This window comes from Coregonus clupeaformis, chromosome 6 (assembly GCF_020615455.1).
Source record: "Coregonus clupeaformis isolate EN_2021a chromosome 6, ASM2061545v1, whole genome shotgun sequence".
Classification (NCBI taxonomy): Eukaryota; Metazoa; Chordata; class Actinopteri; order Salmoniformes; family Salmonidae; genus Coregonus; species Coregonus clupeaformis.
The window spans coordinates 53235016-53248475 of NC_059197.1; the positions used below are offsets into that span (position 1 = coordinate 53235016).

Genomic DNA, 13460 nt, shown 5'->3' on the forward strand with positions numbered 1-13460 from the left:
TTTGTAACATGTTATTACAATTCATTATTGCACATCAGAGCAAGCATGCCACATAAACAGTATCGCACATGTCAAGGTGTAACATTTTATTGTGCCGTCTACTTCAATTTCAGAACACTTAGTGAAGTGAAGACTCCAAATGTCCTTGAGAAAAATTATATAACTAATAGTTTGAGACCAAGTGAAAATGCATCCATACACTTCTGGAGATAGGGCAGGCAGATTGATCTGAATGAAAGATACTGTAAGAAAACGGCTGAGTAGAGGCTTTCATTCAATACAGTCTTTCTTCACAAAATAAGTGGCCCCTTTATGAGTCCGTCTGTCATTCAAACTGGTTGCTTTTTTCCTGTTTCTGGAAGCTGGGTACTTGCTGGTGGGTGTCACTCAGTGCAGCTGCATGGTAAGTAAGGTTGCAAAATTCTAGTAACTTTGTCAAAATTCCCAGGTTTTACATAAATCCCATTTGGAAAATTCCCAGATTTTCTGATTATTCCATACTGAATCCAGGAAAGTCTTGGTAAACCTGGGAATCATGGGAAAGTTACCATAATTGTGCAACCCTGCTGGAGAGGTGAGGGGGAGCTACTGTGTGGGCAGAGGGATGCCCCTGGGGTCTGTGACTTGGCCTTCCTGTAGGTTCTTCACCAGCTGTGCCAGCCAGCGTTTGGTGGTGGTGTCATCCTTCAGGACCTGGGAAAACGTGGTGTCTTTAAGCTGGTCTGGTAGACACTGACGGAGGGCCTCTCGGGCTCTGGTGTGGGGGCAGAGGTGAGAAAAACAAAGTCATGTTAGTTATGATAGTGAGTAAGCCACTATCAGCAGGATCTTATCAAGATAAGACCATGACCACATCGACTGTTTTCAGAGTTCCCAACATCATTTCCCCAATATTGTTTTTTAGTAATTCCTGGAAAATCGCTTCAAAACACTGAATGATTGAACGCAGGCTAAATGAGACAAGCAACAGCGGGTCGAAGAGTTGATTTCAATACCTGGAGTTGTCTGACAGGCGTAGGTAACAGCGGACAACATGTTTCAAAAAGACGAGGCGGAGGGCTCTTTGGACAGCTGAAGAACCATTTTGCCCTGAAAAAGAGACAGTTGTGTAAAACAATCATTTTGGAGGCAACCAATGTCTAAAAAAAGTATAATATTTTGAATATTGGTTAACCTTGAACTTACAAGTATCATGGCCACATGGGAGAAGCGTTCATACGTTTTGGCAAATGTGTGCCAGCCCTGTGTCATCAAGGAGTATTTTCTGTAGTATAAAAGTTGCTACCTGTCCGACAAAAAATGAAGGTTGAAGATACATTTATCTTTGAGAGGCAGAGAGAGAGAGGACACAGAGATAGAGAGAGCGATACAGAGAGCGAGCGATACAGAGAGAAAGAGAGGCTACAGAGAGAGAGATAGAGATACATGGAGAATAGGAGATAATGTACCGTTTGGAAAGCTCACTGCCAGACTCCATTATGCGAAGGCACAGGGGAATGATTTCTGTCGTCAACAGGAAGTTGATCACTTCCTGCTCATCTGTTTTGACCAAGGCACCTGCCAATCAAATAGGGACAAGTTATAGACAAACATACATGACATACTGTATTATCAAAGTAATTGGATAATTTCATTACTTAGGCAATGACAACATCAGAGAGTGAGATAGAGAGTGAAGAAAAGACAGAGAGAACGCATCATAGCAATAGAACCACAAAAATGATATACATTATATTTACCGATGACTCCTAGGCTGGTGAGTCGGAGGTACTCAAAGGGTCGTGTTTTGCTGACAGTGTGTAAGAAGGGGTACAGGAATAGAGGAATGTGTGCTGCCAGAAACGCCGATCTGTAAAAGACAACACAGTACATAAGTTAAACATTTCTGTTAGTTTTTGTTAAGTGCACTGTACAATTCAATCATGTTGATAGAAAATCAAGGGACCCACCGTGTCTCTGGATGAGAGGCCACACACTGCAGAAGTGCTAATGCATTGCAAACTCTGTTGGACTGGTGAGCGGTGAGGGTTGGGGGGTTTATTGAGGGGTAGATGTTGACAATTTCCTATTTATGAAAGAGAGTAAGACGAGGGTCATCATCATCCCCACCAGCATCAAGTTTAGCGGCACACTCACAGAGAGGAAAACCATGCTACATCCTGCTAGAGACTAGCCAGCGAATGATGTCCACAATCTTACCTGCAGGAGAGCAGCTATTGTGCCACATGAGTGCCATAGCATTGGAGCCAAATCTGGCACGGACTCCCGTTTTCTTACTGAGCTCGAGCAGGGCATTCTCGCGAGTCTCAGGGCTGGACAGCTCAGTTGATCCACTGGTATATCTTTTCCTATCCACTTGGGCCAGAGCCGTGGTTACAGCCTGTTTTACAGGAGAGGTGGACATCGTGAACTAAATTGAAATTGTGTTTGAATTATGCCGTTTACTGCCATTGGGGGCAAGTTACAACAGGGTTAACAATGTGTTTCTTGCCACCTTTATGAATGAATGAGTTAGCTAGGTAACTAGCTAGTGAGCTGGCTACCGAACGGTAGCTAACACAAGTCAACAATATGTAAATTAACGTTACTGTCATGGATACAGTAACTTTCCCACAAATAATAGTTAGCTACCATAGCTAGTAGCTGGCTCATTCAAATGCAAGTATTATCCAAACAGTTTGCCACAAGAGGGGTTCAAAACATCTCTGTAACAAGTTTAGCATTAGCTAGCTAGCAACAGTACTGGCCAAAGTCAGGGCCTTATGCTAGCTATTGTTAAACTAGCTAGCTAACGCTTGCAAGCTAGCAACATATGTAATGTACTTACTGCTCCTGTAGCCAGCATTCTCTGCAGCGCTTGGATATTTTAGACAATTTTACAACGTTTCGTAAAATATAAAAATATGTTATGTTGTGAAAACAGAGAACGAAGCTCGCGAGAGCGCAACTGCGTTTAACCTTTCAACTCAGACGTGCCTCCTCACGTGATACGCTGGGAAAGTGACGTAACTAATTTTGCCCTTCTTCTTCTTCTTCTTCGATGAGGTTTAACGGCGGTTGGCATCCAATATGTTGCATTTCCGCCACCTACTAGACTGGAGTACAACTCCCTCATTATTTGCTTGAAAAATAAAATAAAGAAATACCCTACCATCTAACACTACACTCACAAATGTAAAAAAAAATAAAAATCAATAAACAAAAAACAAATAAACACCACCCTACTCCACTATTTACATCAATTTATTCCTACCTCATGCCCTCAACCTGAAAGGATGGGACATCACCACTTAACACACCCTGTAACTCTTCTGATGTTAAGTCTCGCACACCCAAATACCTCTCTGCAGCTGCCACCACAACCTCAATTTTCTTTGACTTACGTTCCATCCCTGCAGTACAATTAATAACCAATCTTACTGAAACATATATCACTTGTTGGCCTATCCCTCTGTAATGGTACATATCTACTACTCTCACCACTCCTCCCCCTTGACCCATCTTCCTCTACTTTCTTCACTGCCTCAGCATATGACAACTTCTTCACTACCCTGGAAACCTCAAACTGCCTCTCTCGCACGGGACATTTCTGATCCCCAGCCCCATGGGCACCCCTACAATTAGCACATACCACTACTTTCCCGAATGCTACACATTCCTTTGTCTCATACCAGTCAAAAGTTTGGAGACACCTACGTTTTTTCTTTATGAAAAATAAATAAAAAATCATTGTAGAATAACAGTGAAGACATCAAAACTATTAAATCAAATCAAATCAAATTTTATTTGTCACATACACGTGTTTAGCAGATGTTATAGCGGGTGTAGCGAAAATATCTAAGTAATATCTAACAATTTCACAACATATACCTAATACACACAAAACTAGTAAGGAATGGAATTTAAGAAAATATACATACATGGACAAGCAATGACAGAGCGGCATGGACTAAGATACAGTAGAATATTATAGAATAGAATGCAGTATATACATATGAGATGAGTAGTGCAAGATATGTAAACATTATAAAAGTGACTGTAAACATTATTAAAGTGACTAGCGTTCCATTTCTTAAAGTAGCCAGTGATTTCAATAGGCAGCAGCAGACTCTAATGTGCTAGTGATGGCTATTTAACAGTCTGATGGCCTTGAGATAGAAGCTGTTTTTCATTCTCTCTGTCCCAGCTTTGATGCACCTGTACTGACCTCGCCTTCTGGATGATAGCGGGGTGAACAGGCAGTGGCTCGGGTGGTTGATGTCCTTGATGATCTTTTTGGCCTTCCTGTGACATCGGGTGCTGTATGTGTCTTGGAGGGCGGAAATCATGTAGTAACCAAAAAAGTGTTCAACAAATGAAAATATATTTTATATTTGAGATTCTTCAAATAGCCACCCTTGATGACAGCTTTGCACACTCTTGGCATTCTCTCAACCAGCTTCACCCAGAATGCTTTTCCAACAGTCTTGAAGGAGTTCCCACATATGCTGAGCACTTGTTGGCTGCTTTTCCTTCACTCTGCCGTCTGACTCATCCCAAACCATCTCAATTGGGTTGAGGTCGGGGGATTGTGGAAGCCAGGTCATCTGATGCAGCACTACATCACTCTCCTTCTTGGTAAAATAGCCCTTACACAGCCTGGAGGTGTGTTGGGTCATTGTCCTGTTGAAAAACAAATGATAGTCCCACTAAGCCCAAACCAGATGGGATGGCGTATCACTGCAGAATGCTGTGGTAGCCATGCTGGTTAAGTGTGCCTTGAATTCTAAATAAATCACAGACAGTGTCACCAGCAAAGCACCCCCAAACCATAACACCTCCTCCTCTATGCTTTACGGTGGGAACTACACATGCAGAGATCATCCATTCACCCACACCGTGTCTCACAAAGACATGGCGGTTTTAACCTAAAATTTGCAATTTGGACTCCAGACCAATGGACACATTTCCACCGATCTAATGTCCATTGCTCATGTTTCTTGGCTAAAGCAGGCCTCTTCTTATTATTGGTGTTCTTTTAGTAGTGTCTGTTACTTGAACTCTATGAAGTGTTTATTTGGGCTACAATTTCTGAGGCTGGTAACTCGAATGAACTTATCCTCTGCAGCAGAGGTAACTCCGGGTCTTCCATTCCTGTGGCGGTCCTCATGAGAGCCAGTTTCATCATAGCGCTTGATGGTTTTTGCGACTGCACTTGAAGAAACTTTCAAAGTTCTTGAAATGTTCCGTATTGACTGACCTTCATGTCTTAAAGTAATGATGGACTGTCGTTTCTTTTTGCTTATTTGAGCTGTTCTTGCCATAATATGGACTTGGTCTTTTACCAAATAGGGCTATATTCTGTATACCCCCGCTACCTTGTCATAACACTGATTGGCTCAAACGCATTAAGAAGGAAAGAAATTCCATAAATTAACTTTTAAGAAGGCACACCTGTTAATTGAAATGTGTTCCAGGTGATTACCTCATGAAGCTGGTTGAGATAATGCCAAGAGTGTGCAAAGCTGTGATCAAGGCAAAGGGTGGCTATTTGAAGAATCTCAAATATAACATTTATTTTGATTTGCATATGTGTTAATTCAAAGTCTTGATGTCATCACTATTATTCTACAATGTAAAAATTAAGAAAAACCCTTGAATGAGTAGGTGTGTCTATACTTTTGACTGGTAGTGTATATATATATAATTATATAGGTATTTGTGGATTCATTTACTTATACTGGTGTATTTCATGAAGGCATTTGATTGCGTTGTCGTTTTTGTGTGTTTTGAGCTTGAGGTCCATAAAAAAATCCCATTACTACATGCCTAAATAGAAACCTTGCTACATTGATATTATCAGAGTGGTAATCTTTGATAATATTCAATTTCATTATACTCGCAATTGTGATGTGTGTACATGAACTTTTCTGATGATCTGCATCCTACACATTCAGCAACTAAAGATTGAGTTGACCACAGAGTGAAACAAGAAGGTAGACTTTCATTCTATTTCAACGATTATCTGTTTTTATTCATAGGCATTGAATTCAATGCCATGTACCAATGTATGTCAATAGGACCAGGTAGTAGGAGGAGTATTCCACTGCACCAATAGGCGCTCAAAGATTTGGCCAGTTCGAAAAAAGCAGCTCAGTCCATCCAGATCCCCTCTGTAGCATTACTCATTAACCAGTTCAGCCGACCGTATTTGTTTGTTTTGGGGGGATGATGTGATGCAACCACAGACGGGTGTTCATTGATTGATGTCAGTTAATCCTTCAACAGTTGGCTAGAACACAGTCCCTAGCACAGAAGACATTTGAGAAGCCTGGATCAAGTTGCATCTTCAGTGGATCAAGACCAAAGTAGTAGGCTACATCTTGCATAAAAACAAACTAGTCAACCTGTCAATATGGATAATAAGAATCTGCCTGCTTGACTGCTACTTAGCTGAGTAATGCTTTGATCACCTAGATCAATGCTGACTGCTGAGGATGTTTGACCGTTCGAGACTGCTTAATCCTTTGGGATAAAGGTCACAGAGGCTATAATAGGAGCCACTACTGCCATAGCTAATAATACCCAACATGAAGCCCTTTGATTCAGATGTAAGAAATCCTATTGGTGATGGTGCATATTATGTGTCCTATTTAGGAAATGGTGTTACTGGTACCAAAATGTTCAGAAAGTCTGCAAACCACAAATACAAGAGATGAATACACAATGAATGCAATATGATAATGCAACAGGGGGTCTAGATCTGTGCACTACTCCACATTTCAATCATAATTATTGGACTTATCATTCTTCTTTTGACCCTGAGATATCATCCAATATGACTTAGCCAAGTGTTTAGTATGGCTGTGGTGAGAAAGCAGCGGTAACAGCTAGAGTGGGAGAGTTCACCAGCTATCTGTCTGTCGGCCTGGATACCTCCTTTGATCATACTGGATTTATTCCTTCACCCTTCGCATCAGGTGCTCCAGTATTTAAATGTAACCTCTGGGAATCAGGGATTAGTGTCTGTGAAGCTTGCATGTGAGGCTGGCGCCTTCCGCGCCAGGTCCTGGTAAATATTAGACTAGAGCAGCCTGGGAATCACTGACAGCTGACCTAGATAAGAGGACATTGGAGCAAGTTAATGATTCAACCAGTGTTACAGAGGGACAGACCGCTGCTTAAATGTCCCGTTTGGGGATGAAGAGAGAGACTGGATGGGTTGGTGTGTGCAGAGAGAAAGGGGGAATACACTTCTGCCTTAAATTGGTCTGATTCCTTGTCTCGGACGACCCGACTCTGTGATTATTACGCATCATGGCTAAGCTGGTGGAGTGTGTGCCCAACTTCTCAGAGGGCCGGAACAAAAAGGTGAGTGGGCATGGGAGATACAGAAAGTGGATTACCTGTTGGCACAGCAGAAGGAAGCTGTTAGTAGTAGTCTGTGGTGTGATTAACACAATACACATGATAGCTTTATATTGGTCATGTAAGAAGACTTTCTGTCTGAATCATCGATCTTGATTACCAAGAACATTATTTTTATTTGACATTTTTTTCTATATTTTATGAGATCAGTGTCTGGAATCAAGGGGGGCTCATGGAGCCTGTGAATACCTAAGCAAACAAACAAACCAATTACAAACAATTTTACAGTATAATCTCAATCCTGAATATGATCTCGAGATACCAACAAAATGTTTTCTGAACAACTGTATGTGGACGAAACCTATTATAAGAGTCAATGTGACTTGCTTCCATTCCAGGTGATTGATGCCATAGCAGAGGCTATCTCCAGCACGGAGGGATGCAGTCTGCTCGACGTGGACCCTGGATCCTCCACCAACCGTACAGTCTACACCTTCGTAGGCTCGCCACAGGCTGTGGTGGAGGGTGCACTGAACGCTGCACGCACTGCCTTCCCACTCATTGATATGACCAAACACTCAGGTAGGAGATAGAGAGAGAGAGCTAAAAAGAGAGACAGAAACTGCTGACCCCTCTCATATGACTTAGTCAAACAGTTATGTTCAAAGGCTATAGTTCAAAGATACCACACGACTCCTCTCCACCTCACTTTAAGTGTAAATAAGGGGTAGCTAAGTACTGTTGATAAGTTGTTTAGTGTCGTTTGTTTGTTGTAGGGGAGCATCCACGGATGGGGCGCCATGGACGTGTGCCCTTCATCCCTGTCCAGAATGTCACTATGGAGGACTGTGTCAACTGTGCCAACATTTTTGCCCAGCAGTTAACAGATGTGCTGCATGTACCTGGTAGGTTTTCCTCTCTGATCTATTGACCTATGGTTTACATACTGGCCATTTACTTAGCTGTAGACAAAGCCAGTTTCAGTGCAGTGCCCCTTGATTCTGTGGATTCTGTCCTATATGGTATTGCTCTCAAAAAGCCACATAAAGGTGAATAAGACACGTTGTCGTTTCTCCACAGTGTATCTTTATGGAGAAGCAGCGAGGAAAGAGAACAGGAGATCTCTTCCCTCTGTCCGGGCAGGAGAGTATGAGGCCTTGTCTGAGAAAGTGAGTTTGACCTAACTTCATTGTATTCATACCCTATGGGCAACATTTCCCCATCATTGTAAAAAGAGCATAGATCTGCGAAAAATAAGCTAAAATCAAAGGCAGTACTTTCACTACTTTCAGTTATCTGCTTGCTCTGCCCTCATATCTAGCCTCACATAGAAGTGTTTTACCATTCTATTTTCAAGACAACCAGGGCTACAAGTGGAACACAACACAGGTTGACATAAACAGTTGCATTCATTCGTTTTACTGTCAATAAATGTCAATAAAAAATAAAGTTCGCCAAGCAAAAACCTGATAAAAATGTTATTTATAAGAATGCTGTAAGTACAGATTGTTTGCTCAGTGGGAAATGAATATCCATCTAGTCAGTGACAACTGTGTGGAGATTGGTGTTTGTGACAGCAACTATGTGAACTTATTACAGTATTATACATTATGTGCAATAATTGTGTATGTAGAAGATCTCTTACCTTTATAACGACTCTTGTGTGGCTTGTGAGCGTCATAGAGCAAAGTTCATAGAGAGTCTCAGCTTTTCATATTGGGGTCATAATAGTTCGTAGCTCAAACCGTTCTGACTTTACAGACGTTTTTGTGAGAATAACCATTTTCTGGATCCGCCCTTGTCTCACAAACACTGCTCTAGCTTAACCCCCCAGGCTAATGGTTGGGCATCAGCGGATGCAGAAGAAATAGACGAATCCAATGTAAAACAAAACAAAGTCTGTAGCTCAAACACACAATGTTTAAGAGGGGTCTGAAGCACTAAATTATGCCGCTGTGTCTGTTATCCTCAGTTGAAGAGGACAGAGTGGGCTCCTGACTATGGCCCTGCCACCTTCGTGCCCTCCTGGGGGAGCTACAGTAACAGGCGCTGCAAATTCCTGGTTGCCTACAACATAAACCTTCTCAGCACCAAGGAACAAGCCCACCGGATCGCACTAGATATCCGGGAACAGGGCAGAAGCAAAGACCAGGTAGGGTAGGCTCGCTACTGTACATCTTGATCATCCAATGTCAGAGATGACTGACACACAGCTACTTTGGAAGAGATTCCTTCACATCTTTGTGTGACATTGTTGTTATCCTCTTCTTTATGACTGATGCTGAACTAATAAAGGCCTCCCTTTGAGTCATATGCCTTGTCTGCTTCCAAAGAGAGTAACATGATTGATTTGTATTGTAGCCGGGTCTGCTGAAGAACGTGCAGGGAATGGGCTGGTACCTGGAAGAGGCGAACATAGCCCAGGTGTCCACCAACATCCTGGACTTTGAGCTGACACCCGTCCACACTGTTTACGAAGAGATCTGCAGAGCTGCCAAGGCAAGGAGCTACCACAACCACAACAACCACAGCTGAAAACAGTACAACCTTATTGTACTAAACCCTCTCACTGATCTGGTGTTTTGAACCAGTGACTTAAGGACAACGAATAATGTCAACACGTTGAGCCACTTTGACACCTCTCCTTCCTTCCTCTTCTCCCCAGGACCTGAACCTGCCAGTGGTGGGCTCTCAGATTGTAGGCCTCATGCCTCTGAGAGCCGTGTTGGACTGTGCTGACTTCTACATCCAGAGAGACAGGCTCTTCATTGTGGAGGAGGAGGCACAAGGTCCGCCTGGTCATCAGTAAACTTGGGCTTGATTCACTTGGGCCTTTCGACCCCAAAGAGAGAATCATAGAGTGAGTGCAGATCTATTGGATCTATTTCTATCTCTGGAATGTGCTGGACATGGTTTTTAAAGCCAGGCAGCAGACTGCTATGGCCATATAAAATATAATCTATATATGAGAGTACCAATGAGTGCACTATTTCCATGGTCTAAGGGACTTTTACATTCTAGTCATTCAAATCTATTTCTATGGTTGTGGCGCTAGGTACATGGTGGAGAGGACTGACAAGGACAAGCGTCTGGTGTCTCTGTCTCTGCAGCAGTTTTGTCCGCAGCGTGGGGGCCAGAACCGCTGCTCCAGGAGGAGGGTCAGTCTCTGCTGCCGTCGCTGAATGGTACAACCATCTTTAATATCATGTAGATTACTATATTCCCTTTATGACATTGCCCAGCACATAGGAATAAACCAATATAAAGTAGGTACAATACAAGGAGGAGTCAAAGGTGTGTGTGTGTGTCTGTGTGTGTGCACGTTTCAGGGGGCTGCTCTAGGAGCCATGGTGGGTCAGATGACCTATGGGAAGAGGCAGTTTGACAGCCTGGACAGTATCATGAGGAGACTCATCCCTCCCTTCCATCAGGCCATGAATGAACTGCTGGTAATGGTGGACGCAGACTCCAAGGCATTCAGTGCTACATGGTGAGAGGAAAACATAGCATGGTTAAACCAGATTGAAGCCTTCAGTCTGGTTTAACCGGGCTAGGAAAGCTAGGAACTATACAGGGAAGAACTAGCCTGAAATCCTAAAATAATATTTTCCAATGGTTAAACCAGATCGAAGCCTTCAGTCTGGTTTAAACCGGGCTAGGGAAAGCAGGAACTATACAGAGAAGAACTAGCCTGAAATCCTAAAATAATATTTTCCACTATTGTTTCACTTTATTCCGTTTCAGAGCATATTCAGATTGGATTCCAAGCTAAGAAAGAAAGACTTAGCTAAACTTATGCTTTGGAAAAAAGAAATAAATAAATATGTTTTATTGTCACATAGGTGCAGTGAAATGTGTTGTTTTACAGGGTCAGCCATAGTAGTACGGCGCCCCTGGAACAAATTCGGGTTAAGTGCCTTGCTCAAGGGCACAGACTAATTTTTCACCTTGTCGGCTCAGGCATTCGAACCAGCAACCTTTCGGATACTGCCCCAATGCTCTAACCGCTAGGCTACCTGCCGCCTGATGCGACCCTACCTGATGCGACCTTGCCCTGCCTTTTAGCTAAGCAGAGAGTCATACAAAATATGATGAATATTTCTTCTGATTATAAAAGTTCAGGTGAAGAATGAGTGGTAAAAGCTGTTTTTGTTCCTTGTAAAATGCTTACGTTGAAGGTTCGACCCAAGGTAAGATCTTGATGTTTGCTGTCTTGTGGCTTTACTATGAAAATGTAGTAGAATGTAATATTTTAGTGGAAAAGGAGAGTTGATATAACCTTCAGGGAACAAAGAAGAGTTTAGTACAACTATCTAGATCTTTTTGACTCTGTCAATGAACCTGTCAATGAATCACTTCCATCTAACATAGTAGTTATAGCCGGTCCCTTGTCAAACGGCTGTTGCATTCTCACCATTGTTGAATTTTGTTGAATGTTGATGGTATTACATTATGTGTGTTTAATTGTGATGTGAGAATAAATGTGGCTTGTATAGGCTTTGCTGACACTATATGCAGTCTTATCATTTACTCCTGTTTTATATGGTTTCACTTTCTCTGTTTCAGGCTGCATTGAAGATGCCAAGAAACACAACAGATGAAGTTAGAAGGTGATTGCTACGCTACAATATATGGCAGTTCTGTCGAATCCAAGATGTCATTAAAGTAGTTGTGTAATGTACGCACACACACACACACATCTCTAAACAGCACAGCACGTTGAACTGCTTCAAACCATTTATGGAATCTTTACTCAGATTGAGATCTATGGAAACTCATTACTGTACATTCTCCTGTATCCTGCCTCACCTGTCCTCACACGTCACCTCATTTTACCTGGAAAGCAACCTGGCCTATCCCTGTACACGTGTAAAGCAGGCTTTCCATAGACTAGTTTACTGTAGTTCATTTGACCGTCAGCCCACCTGATCTTACAGTATGTAAGGTGTAGGTCTTGTAGTCATGGTGTAGTCTTGTCATGCTCCAAATCTATCTCATCTCTACTCTTCCTCTTCCTATACCTTTCCCCCACCCCTAATCCTGCCTCTGCCCCTACCCTGGTCTTGCTCTAACCTGCCTCTTCCCTATCCCTACCTAATCCTGCTACCATTACCCCTACCCCTGTTCCTGCCCCAGGAGGGAAGCTGCCACGCAGGAGGGTCTGAAGCAGGCCGTGGAGGTCCCACTGTCTCTGGCTGAACAGTCAACCTGCTGTGGCCTTGTCTACAGGAAATGGTGCTCTATGGAAACGTGGCCTGCAAGTCTGACCTCCAGGTACTGTAGAGGTCTGAACTGAGAGACAGTTTTACAGTGACTGAAACCATGAACAGAGTCCCTGTCTGTCTATGGACTTTGCTCTACACATACCATCCTACTGGCATTATGTAAACAGCATTCCAAAACGTCAGGACACTGTTAAGCATGGTTGCAAAATGTTTTTCCTGACAGATGCCCCAGAGTTATGACTGTTTGTACTGTTAGACAGCCTACAAAACATCTTCCTTATATGGTTATTTTTCATGGCATTGCAGGTAGCGGCTAAAGCCCTGGAAACAGCAGTGTTTGGAGCCTACTACAACGTTGTGATCAACCTCAAGGATATCACAGATGAGTCCTTCAAAGTGACTGTAAGTTACAATGTAGCCTATAGGTCTTTCTCACTCCAAACCTGCTGCCTAGGTTACAACATAGGTAATCTATCAATACTGGAAAATGAATCAAAACAAAAAAAAGGCAAGATTTTGGTGAGCCAGTGACTTATTACATTGTTATACGCTTATTTCATAGTTACACTTGTGCATTAGTGTTTTGTGTTTTGCAGACTCGACAGAGAGCATCAGCTCACTTACTGAGGCCAGGGAGACTGCTAATGCAGTCCTGGATGCTCCAGAGAGAAAAAGAGTGAAGTTACCACATTACCAAAGCATCACCCTAGGCCTCAAACCAGCCTTTCACAACCATCAATTCTATTACACTTTACAAAATAAACTCGGGTTCACATAAATAAATACTTTATCAACTACTTTCAAATGGTTCTCCTTTGCTTTGTAAGGAATTCACTAAATACTTGCATAACTGAGCACAGTCCCCTGTAGCTCAGTTGGTAGAGCAGT

At 42.6% G+C, this 13460-nt stretch overlaps 2 pseudogenes; one reads left to right on the plus strand and one right to left on the minus strand.

Moving 5' to 3' along the window:
• Positions 1-317: 317 nt before the first annotated feature.
• On the minus strand, positions 318-2978 carry LOC123491086 (annotated as a pseudogene).
• Positions 2979-7031: 4053 nt separating this feature from the next.
• On the plus strand, positions 7032-13118 carry LOC123491087 (annotated as a pseudogene).
• Positions 13119-13460: the final 342 nt, after the last annotated feature.